The sequence below is a fragment of the Phasianus colchicus genome, unplaced genomic scaffold, assembly GCF_987193195.1.
Source record: "Phasianus colchicus unplaced genomic scaffold, bPhaCol1.hap1.1 HAP1_SCAFFOLD_49, whole genome shotgun sequence".
Classification (NCBI taxonomy): Eukaryota; Metazoa; Chordata; class Aves; order Galliformes; family Phasianidae; genus Phasianus; species Phasianus colchicus.
In genome coordinates, this window is record NW_028325227.1 from 421,249 (window position 1) to 438,239 (window position 16,991).

The 16,991-nt window shown below is 57.2% G+C and overlaps 1 long non-coding RNA gene across 8 annotated transcripts; it reads right to left on the reverse strand.

The window, feature by feature from the left end:
• Positions 1–1,744: 1,744 nt before the first annotated feature.
• On the reverse strand, positions 1,745–7,767 carry LOC116244314 (uncharacterized). 8 transcript variants are annotated; one of them, XR_016462618.1, is made up of 7 exons: positions 6,775–7,766; positions 6,597–6,678; positions 6,387–6,481; positions 3,566–4,107; positions 2,889–3,089; positions 2,657–2,762; positions 1,745–2,013 (listed from the first exon to the last, which is right to left on the reverse strand). It is a non-coding gene; the product is annotated as an uncharacterized LOC116244314 (long non-coding RNA). The 8 variants fall into 8 exon arrangements; XR_016462614.1 differs by having other exon boundaries at positions 6,387–6,484; XR_016462619.1 differs by having other exon boundaries at positions 6,387–6,484; positions 6,589–6,678.
• Positions 7,768–16,991: the final 9,224 nt, after the last annotated feature.

The window sequence follows — 16,991 nt, forward strand, 5'->3', positions numbered from 1 at the left end:
TCTGCTTTGGCCCCGTGGGGCTTCTGTGTCGCTCAGAACCTCTGCTTGGTGGCAGGAGGTGCTGTGTCCCCCCCCAGTGGTTCAGACACAACCTCCCCAGTCCCTCTTTGTGACCCCAGGGTCACACCCTCCTCTGTGGTCCCCCTCCCATCTGACTATTGGAGCCCCCTCCTCCCTACAGTTCCCCATTCTGATCCCTGCAGTCCTCCTCCACCCCCGACCTCACTGCCCCCCTCAGTTCCCCCCTCATCCCCATTCTGACCCCCAGGGTCCCTTTCCTCCTTCCCTTCCCCCGTCCCACCCCTCCTATTCCGCCATTCTGATCCTCATCCCCCCCCAACGTCCCCTCTCAATCCCCCATCCAGAATCACAGAATCACGCAGTCACTGAGGTCGAAATCACCAATAGCTCTCACTAATCCATGTCCCTCAACACAACGTCTCAATGTTCCTTGAACACCTCCAGGGTCGGTGACTCCACCACTGCCAGAGCAGCCCATTGCAGTGCCCAACCACTCTGTTGGAGCAGTAATATTTCCTAACATCCAGCCTGAATCTCCCATGGTGCAACTTGAGGCCATTCCCTCTCATCCTATCACTGTTACAGGAGAGAAGAGACCAACCCCCAGCTCACCACAGCCTCCCTCAGGAGTTACGGAGGGCAGTGAAGTCTCCCTGAGACCCTTCTTGCAGTGAGGGGCCCAGAACTGAGCACAGCACTCGAGCTGCAGCCTCACCAGAGCTGAGTGCAGAGGGACAATCACTTCCCTGCACTGCTGGCAGCACCGTTTCTGATACAGGCCAGGATGCCGTTGGTCTTCTTGTCCACCTGGGCACACTGCTGGCTCGTGTTCAGCAGAGTGTCAACCAATAACCCCAGGTCCGTTTCCTCTACACTGACTTCCAGCTGCTCTGCCCCACACCCATGGCGGTGCCTGGGGTTGTTGTGGCCAAAGTGCATCTCCAGTTGACCAGGAAGGCTGACAGATGATGGAAAGCAGCTTGGCTTTTCACCTCCACCAGCTCTCCCAGCACTCTTGGATGAATCTCATCTGGCCCCACGGACTTGTGGCAGTCCAGGTGGAACAGTAGGACTCTGTTTCCTCCTGAATTGTGGGGGGGTTATTCCGCTCCCCATCCGAGACTTCCAGGTCAGAGAGCAGAGAACCTAAGAGCTTTTTTTTCACCCTTGGCACTTCACATCCCTTGTGCACTGCAGTCTTCCCTTCCCTGAAGCTGCTCTCCCCATAAATTGTTGGCAGGGGTCTAAAGCCACCAGTCCTGCGGTTAGGATTTTGTGAAAGGGGTGCACCATTTGGTGTTGGGGTGCAATTTTCTGTTAAAGGAGTTAAATCTTCGGGCCTTGGGTTCAGGCTTTTGCTAAAGGGGTGCAGCCTTTTGTTCTTGGGGTTATGCTGCTTGGCAGCATTTGGCCTTGGGCTTCTGCTTTTAGTTTTCATTTCTCCTGTTTTGCATCTCTATGCCTCTCCAGGACTCCCTAGCAGAGACACTTTTTCTTTGCTGCAGCCTTCATGGACAAACTCCACTGAGCACAAGAGATCTGTGCAGACGCAGCAGCAGACATCTGTGCGCAGAGGGACACTGCTCATCCCATTTCTCCTCCTAGCTACGTCTCGTCCCACTCAGTGTGTCTTGAGGGGGTGAATCTCTGTCCACCTCCTGAGTCGCGCCTCCCCTGGTCAGCAAAGGGTCACTACTGCAATGGAGTCATCCAAACTCAGAGGAATAATACACATCCATTTATTGAGAGCTTTCTTAACAGCCAGCAACAACCAATTGGAGGTAACACTGGCCAATGGGCTAATTGCAATGAATAAGCGGTAGAGGTAAACAAAGAGTCAAATAAGAGATGGCAAAGAGAAAAGGCAGAAAATGGGGAAAGAGGGACAGACAGCAAAGCACTCCTAGATCCAGCCACGTGCCGGTGTCAGGTGCGGATCTTCAGTCTGATGGGTCGTCGCAGGTGGTGCTGTTCAGCTGGCAACGACGATCCCTGCATTCCAAAAAACAGAGACTTAAAGTGGCAGACAGAAGAGTGCCTAACAAAGATGTAAAGACGATTTCAGCTGTGGTTGGTACTGATGGGTACAACCAACCACACAAGGCTGAGCACGCTTTCCTGTCTCTATTCCAATTCTAGAAATACCCAGCACAGCCCCGTATTCTCTTGCTTTCATTTACTTCCATGAGCCATTTTAAAATGCACGTTGCTATAGGCTGGCTCAAGCTCTAGGGCCTAAAGTCACAGCCTAAGAGGCTTACACCAGCCCAGGGCCTAAAGCCACAGCCCGAGAGGCCAGCACCAGCCTAGGGCTTAAAGCCACAGCTTGAAAGGCAGAGAGGCTGGCATTGTCCCCGAGGCCTAAAGCCACAGCTGGAAAGGCTCGGACCAGCCACAACCCCAGTCCCGAAGCCACAAACCCCAGCCCAAGAGGCTGGCTGACATCAGATCCAGTGTCAAAACATCCCACGCAGTGTTAGCTATGGTGAGGGGAATTGCCCTCTGCGCTAGGAAGCAGACTGAATGCCAAGAGCTGTGTCTGAGGAACAGCCACGATCAGGTCGAGAGCTTGTGGGTCAAATCAAGGATCGGTCCGGTAAAGGGCACTGGGTGGTTGGGGTCTGCTACAGCCCACCTGATCAGGAGGAGGCTGTTGACGAGACTTTCTTGCTTCAGCTGCAGGAGGTGTTGTGCTTACAGGCTCTTGTCCTGATGGGGGATTTCAGCCACCCAGATACCTGCTGGGAGAGCGGCACAGCGGGTGGCAGGCAATCCAGGAGATTCCTGGAGTCTGTCAAGGATAACCTCCTGGTCCAGGAAATAGATGGACCAACCCGAGGTGAAGCCTTACCAGACCTGGTGCTCACCAATGCAGAGGAGAGTGTTAGAGAGGCTAAGACTGGAGGCAGCCTGGGCTGTGCTGACATGCCTTGGTGGAGTTTGTGATCTTGAAGAATGCAGGCCTGGCAAAAAGTGGAGCAGGACTCTCAACTTCAGGAGAGCAAACTTCTGGCTGCATGGTTTCCTCTTGTGCTTTACTGTCACCTTCCTTTGTGCCCACCACTGATCTGCAATGGTAAGTAAGTAAGTAAGGCCTGAGTGGCCAAATGTTGGTCCGTGCAGTCCATGATGGTGCTGCACATGGCCTGGTGAGTATTTTGCAACCTGCCCCTGCGTCTTCCTGCCCACTCTGTAGCTGTGGAACTGACAACCTCCATCTTTCTCCCACCTCATTACCTGACCCAACTCTGGTCTCTGATGGAAAAAGAGATCACAGCATTTAACGGGAGCTTCTCTTATCTGTTTGTGATTCTAGATGACTACACCGGTTCTTTTAAGCCAGTGTTCTGGTCAGACACAGCTTTTGTTCCTGAGGTGGAACGCAGAGGTAAATCACTGCCAGGACAGAACCTTTCAGGCTCCCCCTACCGTTCTCTTTTCCTCCCCTCTCCGTCTCCTTTCAGTTCTCTTCCCCTCCCCGTCCCCAGACAGTTCCACACACAGATTGCTGTGTATCAGCACAGTGCCACTGCAGGACCAGCACCTATGGTTGAGACGCTGCTGTGTGGAAGGGAGAGGAGGGTGCCGTGGAGCGATCCCTCGTTGTTCCCATCTGGAGATGGATATGGACGTGTCTGACACGAGCTGCTCTGTCCTGTTTGTTTACAGATGCGAGTGGAGATGAATGGGATGCAGAATCCCAGCCGGCTCCCCGGACGGAAGCTCTAGCAGATGGCATGGGTATGTCATGGCTTTTTACTTCCTTTGCGAGCTTTCACCTCACAGCCCTAATGTCAGCCAGGCACACCTGCAGGAGTGAGAGCACAGAGCTGCACGTGCGTGCCCTGTCCCTGCACCATCCCTGGTACCATCTGTTCCTCAGATGGCACTGTGCCGTCACGCAGTGACACAGACTGTGGTGTATGATGGAAAGCTCTCATGGTTCTTTGCTTGCAGAAGTGCGTCCAGAGCAGAGCTGCTTCCTGTGCCGGACTCCCGCTGGTATCCCAGGGGTGGGTAGTCTGTCTGGGTGGACTTCACCAAACAGAGTGCTATGTTCAGTAGCTGGCTCATCCTGTTCAGGTCCTGTGGGACAGAGAGGGAAGTTGGTAAGACAAAGATATTTTCAGAGGTTTTCTCACATTCTACAGACAGTCACGATGGAGAATGCAGCTCCTGGTGGGTATATTTCTGTCTGTTTACCAGAGGGCTTGGAAACCAACATTCTACACATGTGGAAAACACTGATGTCTTCTGAGAAGTAGTGCCCCCTGAAGATAACATCTTCCTGATGAGAGCAGATATTTACAGTCCCACTCTGCTTCCTTCTTTCTAAAGAGATCAACTGAGAGCCTGTGGATGAGCCTGAGTGTGTCAGGAGGACAGCAGCTGCATGCTGCTCTTCTCCCATGAGGACACAGAGGACGTTCAAGTGGCTGGTTCTCCACTTCAAGGTAAAGGCCATGCACAGAGCTCTGTGGCTGGCGGTTAGAGGTTGCTCCCCTCCCACCGGCTTCCCAAGGACTTAGGAACTTTGTCCTTTGGGAACAAAGCCGCCTGAACCACACTCAGCAGACGGCGAGAAGCAGCAGCACAGTCCCTGCATCCCAGGGAAGCGTTGTTCCAGGAGGCCACGGAAATGAAACACAACATTTCATGGCAGTGTCAGAGCTCTGATGAGATTGCCAGTCAGGCACGAGGCGCAGCAGTGACCACCATTGTTCCTTCAGGTTGCGGGTGCTGAAGAACACGCAGCTCATGAAGAACATGCAGAAGCACACAGCGTCCCTGTGGAAGATGTCTCCATGTTCTCCTCCAAAGGCACTCTGCTTTGTTTGCTTTGTTTGTTGCTGTGCTCCTTGTAAGGATTCTGTACTGCATTTGTATCCAGCAGCAGAGGCAGAAACACCAGTGAGCTGCTCCACCACCTCCATCCCACCACACTCTTTATTCCAACACCACTCTGTGTGGTGCTGGGAGGAAGGAGAGTGGGAGGCTCTCCCGTGCCCTCAGCAGTTCCTCTCTCTGCAGGCACCTCATGGAATCTGCCGAAGCCCAATGTGCTGCCCGCAAGGGTTCATGGCATCTGGACAGCGAGCCGGCCCCAGACAAAGCAGAGAACAGGTGGGCTCGGCCCCAGCGGCCTCCACATGTGTTAAGACATCCAGCCTAGGTGCTGTGGAGCCCCAGCACATCCTCCCCCTCAGACCAGAGAGCACCCCAGCTCCGCTGTCCCCAGCGCAGCCCCTGTGGCCCCCCAGCCCAGCCTACATCCCCCTGGCCACGCAGAAGAGATCGAGTCGCCCCAAGCCCCGCTGGGCACTGTGACCATCCCTGCTCCCATCCTCCAGCAGATGGCAGCCGTCCCCCTGGCGTAGGGTGCGGGGACCACATCCCACACCTGGACAACCACTGCTGCCGCCAGCTGAGGCTTTCCAGATTGCTCGTGCAATAGTGAACAAAAGAGCTATTTCTTAACTCTGCTGGCTGTGCCACATTCTGCTTAATTCTCCCAGAATACATTTACACTGGCTTCTCTTCAGAGCAAGAAGTTTCCACGCTACACCTGCGCAGTGCACAAGTCATAGCGACCTTGTAGGTACTTGAGATCATGGAGCAGATCTTCCCAGATGATGTGTTAAGGCAGCTGAGAGATGAAGAAGTGATCCGGGACAGCCAGCATGGCTGCACCAAGGGCAGATTGTGCCTGATCCACCTGGTGCCTTCTGTGATGCAGTGTCGGCACTGATGGACAACAGGAGGGCAACTGATGTCATCTCCCTGGACTTGTGCAAGGCCCTTGCTGTGGTCTCGCACCACTTCCCTCTCTCTAAGTTGCAGTGCTTAACCACCCCCTCTCTGTATAGACGTTTTTCCTGATACCCAACCTGGCACAACTTGAGGCCATTCCCCTCGTCCTGTCACTGGTGAGAAGAGACCAGCCCCCAGGACCCGACACTCAGCCCTATTGAAACTCATAGTTTGCCTCAGCCCACTGACCAATCTGTCTAGGTCCCTCTGCAGTGCCTTTCTCCCCTCCGGCAGATCAACACTCCCTCCCAGCTTGGTGTCATCTGCAAACTTACTGAGGATGAACTCAATCCCCTCATCAAGATTATTGATAAAGACGTTAAATACAAGTGGTCCCAGCACTGAGCCATGGGGGACACCACTCATGACTGGCCGCCAGCTGAGTTCAGCTCCATTGACCACAACTCTTTGGGCCCGGCCATCCAGACAGTGTTTCACCCAGCAGAGCGTACGCCCATCCAAACCATGGGCACCCAGCTTCTCCACGAGGATGTTGTGGGGGACAGTGTCAAAGGATTTACTGAAGTCCAGGTAGACCAAATCAACAGCCTCACCTTCATCCACTAAGCGGGTCTCCTTGTCAGAGAATGACATCACGTTTGTCAAGCGGGATTTACCATTCGTATGATCTCAGGAGGCTTTAACCCAACTGCTGAAAGGATATGGAAAGGACACATGAGTATGTCATCCCCGTGTCACGGTACATCATAAGCCCCGTGCATGTTCTACGTTTCTTATGCCCTCCATCATTCTCACAGCCATACACGGGGCTTTGGGGAGCCGACGTTTCCGTTGTTGTTGGGGGTCCTGCTGCCACCTTGAGGTACTGAGCCGAACTGCCACCGTCTGTGTGAAACGAGGAAAAAATACAATTCTGAACCCACAGCACCTCAAAGTCCCTTCGAGACACCCCGACCACAGCCCCCGCTGCCCCTTACAAACCTCAGGAGTGCCAGCAGCACCTCGTGCCTTAGGATGGGGTGCATTTTCGGTGCCCGGTGCATTTCGCGAGGATGCGCTCATCTCCTGCATCGTGATCATTGGCAAAAACGTACAACGGCGCTGACCAGAGCTGGGGGCTCAGCGCTGGCACGCAGGAAAACCTGCTGTGCTGCAGCGTGAGCCTCCAGCACTGCTGCTGGGCACCGCCGGGCGCAGCCTGGCTCCGTCCTCTCCGCACCTCCCTGCGGGGACTGATGGCCGTGCCCGGGATCCCCCGAGCCTCCTCTTCTGCAGGCTGAGCCGCCCCAGCTCTGCCAGAATCCCACCCCAGCCATTTCCCACGCGGTGCTGAGGAGGGGAGGGGATGCGGGGGAAGGAAAGGCGCTGGTGGGTGCAGTCCTACGACACGGCCATTTGAGCTGCCCTGTCCTCACCCAGCGGTGGGCACAGGGATGGGGGGGGGGTCTTTGGAGCTGCAGATACGACTGCACACAGAAGCGCTGAAAAACGAACGCTAAACATTTAATCGTTGAACACACAGAGCACTAAACAGAGGAATGACCGCGTTCCCAACCAGCTCCCACCCTGACAATCATCCCCCCTCGCGGCTTCCCTCCTCGGGGCCAACTCGAAGCGGCTCCACGTCGGCTTCACGCAGCTCCGGGAGCTGCGCGCGGGGACAGACAGACGGGCAGATGGAAAACGGCACCTGGGGACTGCAGCTGCGGGGCAGCAGCCGAAGGCTCTCGCTGACTCCGTGCCGGGCTCGAACGCGCCTCGATCCGCGCGATCTCTCCCTCTCTTTCGGGGCTGCCCGGCTCAGCCAGGAGCCGCTCCCGGACGCCGGCGGGTCCCGCCGCTCGCGGTCAGCCGCCGCTTCTCGCAGCCCGGCGGCGCAACGACGGCGGACGGCTCGGTTCCGACGGGGGACGGATGGGGCCGGTGGCGGTGCCCCCGCGCCGCCTTCCCCCGACCGCCCGGCGTCCGGAGGCACGGGGCAGGCGGCGGCGGGGACCCGGGGCGGCGGAGCGGGCGGTCGGGGGAAGGCGGCGCGGAGGCACCGCCACGTTCCCCGCACGGAGCCCCGCGGCCGCCATTGGCGGAGAGCCAGGGCTCGGCCCCGCCTCCTTCACTCTCCCATTGGTCGGTCCGCCGGATGGGGCGGGCGCTCCGCGCGGGGTCCTTTCCGTCCGCCGTCGCGCCGTCATTGCGTCATCCTCGCGCGCGTCCCGCCCGGCCCCGGCTCAGCTGCCCGCGGCGCCGCTCCGCTTCCAGGGCTCCGGGGCGGCCGCGCCCGGCTGCGGCTGCGGGAGGAGGAGGGCGGGGACGTGGGGGACCGCAGCGAGCCCGCGCCCGCGCCGCCACGCCCTGCCCCGCTCCGTGCGGGCCTTGCTGGAGAGCGGCAAGCGCGGGCTGGCGGCTGCCCGGGCGCAGGGGGGGGAGCGGGGCGTCCGGGCGGGCGGCGGGGCCCGGCGATGGCGTGGGGAACCCGCTGGATACGGGCGGCTCCGGGGCACCTTGGCGTCCCGCTGCAGGCGGCGGTCGCGGCAGTTCGGGTAGTTCAGCCCCACGCGGATCGCCTTCTCGGGCTCCTCGCTGGGCGCCGACGGCCGCACTCCCGCCCGGGGCAAGCGGTGCCGGCCCGAGGCCGGCGCTGTGCGGGGCGGGGCTGAGCGCGGGGCGATCAGCTGCTGCTGCTGCTGCTGCTGTTCGGCCGGCTTCTCGGCCGCCTGCGCAGGGCGCTGCTGGCTCGCGTTCAGCCGAGCGTCGGCCCGCAGCTCCGGATCCTTTTCCTCCACGCGGCCTTCCGGCCGCTCTGCCCCAAGCCCGCAGCGATGCCTGGGGTCGTTGTGACCAACGTGCGGGACCCGGCGTGTGGTGGTGTTGAACCTCGTGCCGTTGGCATCAGCCGTCGATCGGCCTGACCGGAGCCCTCTGCAGGGTCTTTGGAATCCTTAGGCAGATTATAGGAGGATGCCGTAGCTGAGGGGCGATGGGAGACAGGGAGGGGAGCATCCTGCCGTGCCACCGGCAGCCCGGGGACCACGTGCTGTGGGTGCCGGCACGAAGCTCCTCCATCCGTCAGCACGGGAGCTGCGGTTCTGGCTGCAGCGGCAGGAACTCAGCGCAGCCCTGCAGAGAGCGGTCCGGCAGCACGAGAAGAAGATGACGGCCGTGGAGTGCGAGAGCCTCAGCAGCGTCTGCAGCCCGCGAGGAGCTGAGCGGGGCTGGGAAGAGGAAGCTGTGGGAGTCCTGGGGAGGGACTCCCAGAATAGCAGCGTGAGTGGCAGGATCAGCTGCTTCCTCCTGACACCGTTTCCTTTGAGAAGCCAGTGCAGAAGCCAGTCCGCATTGTCACATCTGTGGGGTTGCACAGAACGCACAGGCATGGGGTAAGTTTAGGTTGGATATCAGGACAAACTTCTATACAGTAAGGGTTGTTGAGCACTGGAATGGGCTCCCTGGGGTGGTGGTTGAGTCACCATCCCCAAACATGTTTAAAAACTGTTTGGATGTGGTGCTCCAGGACATGATTTAGAGGAGGGTTGTTAGAGTTGGGGTACTTTGCTCAGGTCATGGTTGGACTCGATGCTCTTGAAGGTCTTTTCCAACGTGAGCGATTCTGTGATTCTGCAGGGACACAGTGTGTTGGACTGCTGTTTGTTGCAGAGCACCAGCACAGGGCAGGACTGGGGACTGGGAAGATCACAGAAGATCGCAGAAACACCAAGGTTAGAGAAGACCTGTAAGATCATCCAGTCCAACCGTCCACCTATTACCAATAGTTCTCACTAAACCATATCCCTCAACACGAAATCCAAACGTTCCTTGAACACCTCCAGGGTCGGTGACTCCACCACCTCCGTGGGCAGCCCATTCCACTGCCTGACCACTCTTTGAGAGAAGTAGTATTTCCTAACGTCCAGCGTAAATCTCCCCTGGTGCAGCTTGAAGCCATTCCCTCTAGTTCTGTCACCAGTTACATGAGAGGAGAGGCCAACACCCAGCTCACGACAACCTCACTTCAGGTAGTTATAGAGAGCAATAAGGTCTGCCCTGGGCCTCCTCTTCTCCACACTAGCTGCTAATGGATCGCTCCATTAATGCAAAATTGCTGTAATTAAGAGCAGGTAAATGCTCCTGCACAAGACTGGGCACTGAGACCTTTGTGTCTGTCAGTGATTCTCCAGCACGTTCTGTGCACGTGGCTGCTTTGCTTTCTAGGGCCTGGGAACAGCCAACAGCACTCTGATCAGAGTGATGGTGTCCTGCTCCGAAAAAGGATCTTTTTAGATCTGCTCTTCTTACCTGTATCCTCTCTTCTGTTCTGCCCTCTTTCTTCTCCCCTCTTGTTCATCACTCTTCTCCCCCTTACAAGCTTCTCTCTTCCCTTTTTCCTTTGTTCTGCTCAATCTTTTCTCCTCTCCTCTCCTCTCCTCTCCTCTCCTCTCCTCTCCTCTCCTCTCCTCTCCTCTCCTCTCCTCTCCTCTCCTCTCCTCTCCTCTCCTCTCCTCTCCTCTCCTCTCCTCTCCTCTCCTCTCCTCTCCTCTCCTCTCCTCTCCTCTCCTCTCCTCTCCTCTCCTCTCCTCTCCTCTCCTCTCCTCTCCTCTCCTCTCCTCTTTGTTGGCAAGAGGGCTCCGAGCTCCCTTGCTGGTGCGGAGAGGCTCAGACTCCCTTGCTGGTGCAGAAGGAACGATGAAGGACCTTTACTGAAGATGCTTACAACCTTTTATACCCGTGCAACAGCAACTTACATGTAGGAAGCAGGAGCCTCGTGTGTGTTTACGTCTGGCACAAGTTACTGCTAAGCTTCTTTACTCATTAGCAAGATAATGACTTTCTTTATCCCACATCTCCCCCTTCGCTATTAAGAGAAAAAGAAGCACGGTTCAAAAACAATCCTAAAAGTAGCTAAACTAAAATTAATACACTGAACAAGGATGGGTTCTGTAGAGTACAAACAGCAGTCCATATTAACCAGTTCCAACGATTCCAATTCTTATGATTCCTTGGTGACACAGTTGACAAAGTGCGTCTTGTCGCTGTGAGTCCAAACCACTGATGAAAGTGCTGTGGTCATGTTACAGCAGATGATGAGACGGATGGCCAGACCCCCCAGATTCACATGAGCACCCACTGGACACCCCAGGACTCCTCTGGGACATCCCCAGACCCTTCTGGATGACTCCAGGACCACTCAGACCCACATGAGAACTCCCTGGACCCTACCAAACCCTACTGGGCCATTTCCAGATCAGCCCAGGGACTCCTCAGAGCTCTTGGGCCCATAGTGGGAACTTCCAGATCCTTCCATGGTGCCACAGGACCAACCTGGGGACTCCCTGGACATCCCAAGGTCCCTCTGGGATATCTCCAGACTCTTCTGGTTGAGTCCAGAAGTGCCCCCTGGAGCCCCCAAACCTCTCTAGGATGTCTCATGCAGATCCTTCTGCATGATTCCAAGTGGGGATAAGAGGGGATAAAGGAGGGTGTGGGTGGGGTGAGAAAGGGGTCAGTGGGACTTTTTTGGGCTGGAAAGGGGGGTTGTGTGGAATCTAGGGGGGGAAGGTGTGAGTGAGTGGGACTGCTGTGGGGTGGAAAGGGGTTCTGGTGATGGAGGGAGGGATGGAAGGGAAAAACTGGGGAGTTGTGGGGAGCTTCTATAGAGTGTAAAAGAAATAATTAAAAAAATATATATATTAAAAAAAAAAAATAGGACGACCCTGGGAACTACAGGCCAGTGAATTCTCACCTCTGTGCCTGGGAAGATCATGGAACAGATCATCCTGGATGACATGCTTGATCACATGAGGAAAGGGCGTGTGATCCGTGACAGCCAGCACGGCTTCACCAGAGGAAGGTCATGCTTGGCCAGTCTGGTGGCCTTTTATGATGGAGTGACGGCATCGGTGGACAAGGGAAAGGCGACCAATGTCATTTACCTGGACTTGAGCAAGGCCTTTGACATGGTCCCCTGCCACGTCCTTATCTCCAAACCGGAGGGATGTGGATTTGATGGGTGGACCACTCGATGGATAAGAAACTGGTTGAAAGGCCACAGACAGAAGGTGGTCATCAATGCCTCCATGTCCAGGTGAGGCTGGTAATGAGTGGCTTCCCCCAGGGGTCTGTCTTGGGATCGGTGCTCTTTAACATCTTTATCAATGACATCGATGACGGAATCGAGTGCACCCTCAGCAAGTTTGCTGACGACACCAAGCTGAGTGGTGTGGTTGACACGGTTGAAGGAAGGGATGCCATTCAGAGGGACCTCGAGAGGCTAGAAAGGTGGGCCTGAGTGAACCTGATGAGGTTCAACTCGGCAAAGTGCAGAGTTTTGCACTTGGGCCGGAGGAATCCCAGGCATCCCTACAGACTGGAAGGAGCGGTCCTTGAGAGCAGCCCTGTGGAGAAGGACCTGGGGGTCTTGATGGATGAATTAACATGAGCCAGCAGTGTGCCCTTGTGGCTCGGAAGGCAAATGGTATCCTGGGCTCCATCAGAAGAGGGGTGGCCAGCAGGGACAGGGAGGTGATTGTTCTTGGTTGTTCCCCTCTTGTGAGGCCCCATCTGGAATACTGCGTCCAAGTGTGGAGCCCCCAGTACAAGAAAGACAGGGAGCTGTTGGAGAGGGTCCAGAGGAGGGCCACGAAGATGATCAGGGGACTGGAGCACCTCCCCTATGAAAACAGGCTGAGGGAGTTGGGCTTGTTCAACCTGGAGAAAAGAAGGCTGAGGAGTGACCTCATTGCAGCATTTCAGTACCTAAAAGGAGCCTAAAACAGGAGGGGAATCAACTCTTTGAAAGGGTTGATGACTGCAGGACGAGGGGAAATAGTTTGAAGTTGAGGGAGGGGAGATTTAGGTTGGACGTTGGGGAAATTCTTTACAGAGAGAGTGGTGAGGTGCTGGAACAGCTGCCCAGAGAGGTTGTGGATGCCCTGTCCATCCCTGGAGGTGTTCAAGGCCAGATTGGATGGGGCCCTGGGCAGCCTGGCCTAGCATTAAACAGGGAGATTGGTGGCCCTGCATGTGGCAGGGGGGTTGGAGATTTGTGATCCTTGAAGTCCCTTCCAACCCTGGCCATTCTGTGATTCTGTGATTCTGTGATTCTGTAAAGGGGGTCTAGGGCAGAGAGTGGGGGTTGTGGGGGGATGACTGGGGGGAGGAGAATGAAGCTTCCATGAGTGGAAAGGGGGCCTGGGGGAAGGAGGGAGGGGAGAGCTGGTGGTTGTGGGGGGCTACTATGGGACATAAGGGGGGTCCTGTTAGGGAATATTGGGGGTCAAAATGGGGGAATGGACTCTAGAGGTCAGGAAGGAGGGCATGGGGGGTACAGGGGACTCTATGGATCAGAAAATGGGGTCAGGAAGGAGGGGGGCAAACTGAGGGGACTGGGGGATGGTAGGAGACTATGGTTCAGAATAGGGGAATTAGAGTGGGGGTATTTGGGGGGACAGGGAATTCTGGAGGTCAGGTAGAGGGGACTGGGGGGGGATGAATCTGCGGGACAAAATGGGAAGACGTACGGGGGGGGCGGGAAAGGGGACACAAGGGATCAGAGTGGGGGACTGAGGAAGGAACGGGATGGGAGGGGGCCAGGCATGGGACCCTGGGGGTCAGAATGGGGAACAGGGGCAGACACTGGTGGAGGAACAACTGGGGAGGGGTGGACGAGGACTCCATCGATGAGAATGGGGGAATTGGAGGTGGGGACAGGGGAGAGAGTGGAACCCCAGGGGTCAGACTGAGGGACTCCAGGGGTTGTAGGCGACCCGTGGTGGAGGTGGGGGGAAGGCAGTGAAATACCCTGGGTGGGGGACGGGGGGCACGGGGCCTGAAGCCTGAGTGGGGCTCGAAGGGCAGTGGGGGGTGAAGAAGACCGGGAGAGTGGGGGGACGGAGAGCCCTCAGGGATCTCCTGGGGAGGTGGGAGAGCGACTCGGGGGAGGGCAGAGCTCCAAGGATGGGATGCAACAGGCAGGCATCAAGATACTCCCCTCGATCCTCCTTCCAAGCGTCTCTCTATGCAATTATCTGGATATTTCCAACCATACAAACACCATAATCCTCAAAGGAAGAGGAGGGATTGATGTGGGGTGCTCTGTTCGGCAGCAGGGATTAGCACATCGGTTTAAGAACCAACGTGTGAGTTTAGCAAAAGGAACCCATGAGCGATAGTTCCGAAACTTTCCGTTTCGGCTTCAGGGGGGAGAACAGCCTCGTTTCTCCTCCGGAACTTCGCACGGGGACACAAATGAACGCTTCTCCCTTCTGCCTCGATGACTGTGCCTCGCAAGAAGCCTCGATCGCCGAGGTTCGCTGCTTCGGAGCTGTTCCAGCCAGAACCGCAGCGACCGACCGCGAGGTACGGGGGTTTTCGCTCGGTCCCCTCACCCAGGATCCCCGAGACAACAGAGCGGCCGGGCAGCTCTGGCGAGAGCGGCTGACGCGGCGGGGACGTCGCCAGGGCAACGGCTCTGCATCCGCGCCCCCGCCGAGAAGAAGCCTCTGGGAGGGCAGCCTCGCGTCGCTGCCCACCACAGACGGAGAGGAGGAGTCGGGCTGTGAGGATCAGGCGGGCTGTTTCAGCGAGGAGAAACCGTAAGCCGCCCGTACGCGGGACTACACCGCAAGGAGGGTTGCGATCGCTGTCGGTGAGCGGTAAGTGCGGGGGCTCCCGTTAACGAGCCGGCAACGGGGCGAGGGCAGAGCCAGCAGTACCGGCAGCGGGGCGGGGCTGATCAGTCACACCCCATTAGGCTATCGAGTAGTGTTAGTGTGCCCCCAGATGGACCCCTGGGGGACAGCGCTGGTGACCGGCCTCCGCCGGGATGTGGAGCCACTGACAACAACCCTCTGGCTTCCACCATCCAGCCAATTCTCTATCCACTCGAGAGGCTGCTCCTCAAATCCATCTCTCTCCAATTAGAGATAAGGATATGGGGCGGGACCATGTCAAAGGCATCACACAAGCCCAGGTGCATGACATCAGTTGCCCCTCCTTGGACCACCAGTGCCGGCACTCCCAATGTAGAAGGCCACCAGATGGCTCAGGCACGATCTGCCCTTGGTGAAGCTGTGCTGGCTGTCTTGGATCGCGTCCTCATCTCGCATGTGTCTGAGCATCTCTTCCAGGAGCATCCACTCCAAGATCTCCTTGTGCTCAGAGCTCTGCCTGGCAACCATCTGCCTTCCTTTCCCCTGTTCTGGATTTCCCTTCCAGCTGTGTTCCCCGTGAAAAGGCAAATGGTTTCTCACTGTACAGCTGTTCCAGTCAAGCTTAATGTGGCCTTCAGACTGCCAGCTCAAATCTTTGTCTCAGTGCTGTCAGAGAGAGAATGTAAATGTTCCCCTTGTGGACGGCAGTGTTGGTTTGAAACTCCCTGCCTACAGTTACAAGCAAATCCACCTTTGCAGAGCTCCTGGCAATACAGTTCCCAGCTGCAGGCAGGAGTGCTCACAAGCCCTCTGGGGAAAGGAGAGGCCTTTCAGAAGCTCTCATGTTCCCTATGCCCCTGCCTGCTCCTCGTCCCCACAGAGCTCCCCTGCGGTTCTCCCACGGAATTTCTGTTGCTGGGAGGGAGCTATGGGGATACGAGGGGACACATCAATTCTTCTGCACAGGAAGTGTGCACGGCCAGCAGAGATGGCTGCCGTCCTGGGAATCCGCTCTTGGAGAGCATGGGCCTACCGGGCCTTGGGAGCAGCTCTTGTTGCCACCCAAACTCCTCTCTCAAAGCACGGCTCCATCACATTAGTTGATGGCAACAGACACGACACCAGCAGACCGACTGGAAATAAGGCCAATTTATTTTTATTGGGAGTACTGCGTCCAGGGCTGGGGCCCCAGTACAAGAAAGACGCAGAGCTTTGGATCGAATCCAGAGGAGGGCCACTAAGATGATCAGAGGGCTGGAGCACCTCTCCTATTGAGAAAGGTGGAGGGAACTGGGCTTGCTTAGTTTGGTGAGGAGAAGGCTCCGGGGAGACCTCATTGTGGCCAATTCTTGAAGGGAGGATATAAAGTGGAGGGGGAACGGCCGTTGACGAGGCTGGATAGTGACAGGACAAGGGGGAATGGTTTTAAACTGTGGAAGGGGGGGCAGAATTTGGTTAGATGTTAGCAGTTCTTCCCGCGGAGGGTGGTGACGTGCTGGAACAGCTTGCCGAGAGGTGGGGGATGCCCCATCCCTGGAGGCATTCTAGGCCAGGCTGGATATGGCTCTGGGCAGCCCGGTCTGGTGGTCGGCGACCCCGCACATAGCAGGTGGGTTGAAACTAGACGACCTTCAATGCCCTTTTCAACCTAGGCCATTCAATGAGTCTTTGATTCTACGATCTTCCATTCACAGGTGGAAATCTGGACAGCTTCCCAGCCCCCTTGCCGAGAGCTCCACCGCGGTCACCACCGTTGGCTGCACCTTCCCCTCTGGAGCGACGCGAGCATCGAGCACTATGGAGGTGAAAAGAACAGCGCACGGAGCGTTACGGGCTGAGCGCAGGCAAGTAGTGCAGGCTGGGCTCCAGCCCGGCTCTCAGGATCTGCTGCCTGTGGAGCTCACCAGGGGAGCTGCCGCTTCAGCTCCAGCTTCTGCCGGTTTCTTTCCGCTGTGCTGGCAAAAGCCTCTTGCTGATGGAGGTGCGGCTCCAACCTTTGGAGCACCCGAGCCACTCGTGGGGAAAGGAGGCTGCAGCAGGAGGAGAAAGTCATCCCTTGGGCTCTGCTGAGCCCCCCTGCCTCTCCCCTCACCCAGCCCAGCATCCCCGTGCTGCCGCGTGTCCCCACCCTTGCACCCCGCCAGAGTTTTTGGCCGGGCCGTGCCTGTCCCCGAGCTGCAGGGTCACAGCTGCCCGAGTGCCTCAGGCAGCCAGCAGAGCCCGCACACACTTACTCAGCATGCAGTGCCAGCTTGGTCGCTGTTCCCATTTTACTTCCCGGCAGAGGATCCACATCCTTCCTCCACCTCCTCTCCACTTGCTGTCCCCTGGGCTGGGCTGGAGGATGCGGAGCACGCATGCTCTGCCTGGCCATCAGCTGCCAAAGAGGAGACGCTGTCAGCAAAGTGGCTGGGAGCACGGGGCTGTTTCTCAGAAGCCCTCTGTCAAGGGCCCTGCAGCAGGCCCCGGCAAGCAGGAGACTTGGCCCTGCCAGCCCACGGCTGCCCGCCGCCCTTCCCTTCTCCCTGCAGGGCTCTCCCTGCGAGGTGCCAAGCT